Here is a 2,500-nt window from a genome sequence, read left to right as displayed (position 1 = left end):
TATTTTTTTTCCTCTTTGTTTTTACCACAAGTTGCTCTCGTTCCGTTTTCTTTCTTATGGATTTTTCTTGCTCTGGTTCTTTTTCACTTTCATTTTTTTATTCGTTTTTTCTTTGTTTACGTATGTTTACAGTGTTTTTTCGTTCTGCTACTTGTATGAATATGCTTTTCGATTTACTTTTTTATTTTTTGCTTCAACCACGCAATATAAAGGGTTTTATATCTTTGTGTCTTTGTTATATATATGTGTTTTATCGATATAATTTTGTACCTTTTTTCTATTTGTTTTTACTTTATTATGTTGTGTTTTAATCTTCTGATTATTTACATTTAAACAAATATTTATCATTATTATTACTACTATTATTATCATCATTTTTATCATTATTATTATTATTATTATTATTATTATTATTATTATTGTTATTTTTCCGGATAGTTTCTTCTATATCATTGATGTTTTTCTTTCTCTTCTGATATCTGCATTTACATTTTTCTCATATCAGCAATTTTAGTCCTGTTAACTTAAATCTGCACACCCATTAACTAGGTCATTTGTTATATGGAATATTTGCTCTATCTTATTTAATTTTTTTTTCTTTATTTCCCATTTCACTTTCTCTATTGTCTTTAATGCAGTGCAATAAATTGCAATTTAGAACCTAGGGGCTGCACTCGTCATTTCTTAGAACTTCAAATCTGGTTTTGATATCAATCAGAAATTTCTTCTTATTGTCCCTTTATCTTCGCAAGGCTTATTTTCCTCTTGAAGATTAGTTTATTTCTTTCATCTCCGAAAATTAATATTCTCATCCTATTTTTTTCGGTTTCGACTTTCTTCGTCCCATGTGCCTTGTGTCTGAGCAATTTATTTTTATTTATTTTCCATGCTTTTTTCTTATCTTATTTTATCTTGTTCTCTATTTTACTTTATTTCATTTTGTTTTGTTTTATTTTCTGTATTTTCGTAGATAAATGGTATACCCATTTAAGATATTACCAACATTTTGTCAATTATTTCCACTCGATTTCTTATATTTTTCGTCTTCCTCTCATCCACATCTCTCCTCCCTTCATTAAAAGAAAAAAAAAAAAAAATCTTGAGGACGAAGAAATATGAAATCCGGACCAAGAAATCTGAAAATTTAATTAACGGCAAACCGAAGCGAGGGAACTCGGACGAAGGAAAAGTCACGGTTGAAGACAAAGATGATATCCTTTTAATGAACAGAGAAGAAAAAAGTATTACTTTTGGGTTAAGTACCAGAACAACCTTGTAAGAACCAATAGGTTCTGTTGTTGTTTGTTTGTCCTCCATGTAACCTCTCAGGTCCTCATACAGCTGAATGAAATCTATTGCATATCCACTTGATATAGCTTCTGGCTCCCTTCATTGTAGTGAACGTTATCACTTCAGCTGAATAAAATCGCCTGGCGGCAACTGAGGTGAATAACACATCTCGAGATGACTTAAGACCTCATCACACATCTTTTTCCTTCTGCTGTTGAAGCAGATTGGCAGACCGCAGCTTTCTATGTAAGTTGTTGCAAAAATAAAATAATTTGCCATAGTGATTTTACGGCGGAAAATTATCTGGGAGTGGGCGCTACCACCGATTAATTGGAGGTTGAAGGAAAAATAGCCCAGTGTGATACCGCTTTCACTTACATTATGGGAGGGGGGGGACGTATCCCCTGAGCTGAATAAAATTGCTTGACATGTTGGCTCTGAATCGAGAGTTGGTTGGTCGTGTACCCTAAACTGGAACCAAAATTCCATGAAACTTACATTTTCCAGAAGAGGAACTTGTAAGAAGTCTGGAGTCGAGAGGAAATGGAAAAAGAATAATTGAAATTCGTATTTCGGATAAGAGAAGGAGAAATCAATAAAAGAAAAGGGCATATGACCTAACCCCAAAAGAGAAGAGGAGGAGGAGGAGGAGGAGAAGGAGGAGGAGAGAAATAGAATAAGGACAGTGAGATGGAGGGAGAGAAGTAAAAACAAAGGAGAGTAAGATGGAGGGAGAAAGAAAGAGAAGAACTGAGAGTTTATATTTACCGAAGAGAAAGTAAAAAGAGGAGGAAAGAGAGAAATAGAATAAGGACAGTGAGATTGGGGGGGGGAGAGAAGTAGAGAGAAGTGGAGAGTAAGAAAGAGGGATAGTGGAAGAGAGGAATTGAGAGTTTATATTTACCGAAGAGAAAGTAAGGAGGAGGAGGAGGAGGGCTATTGAGAGAAATGGAAAGACAAGGAGAGCGAGATGGAGGGAAAGAGAAAGAGAGGAGGAGAAATGAGAGAAATAGAATATAGAGAGTGTGATCGAGGGAAAGATATAGAAAAAACATGGAGAAAATAAGAGAAAGAAAGAGTTAGATGGTGAAAAAGAGAAATAAAGAGAAGTATGGAGAAATCAGAAAGAAAAGGAGGTAAAAAAATTAAGTATAAAAAAGACAGATAAAAGAGAGGGAAAGAGAGAGGAAGAAAGAGAGAGTGAGGGAGA

Source organism: Oratosquilla oratoria, chromosome 18 (genome assembly GCF_046742065.1).
Source record: "Oratosquilla oratoria isolate Oo_2021 chromosome 18, ASM4674206v1, whole genome shotgun sequence".
In the NCBI taxonomy this organism is placed as follows: Eukaryota; Metazoa; Arthropoda; class Malacostraca; order Stomatopoda; family Squillidae; genus Oratosquilla; species Oratosquilla oratoria.
Note: the sequence above shows the minus strand (reverse complement) of the source record.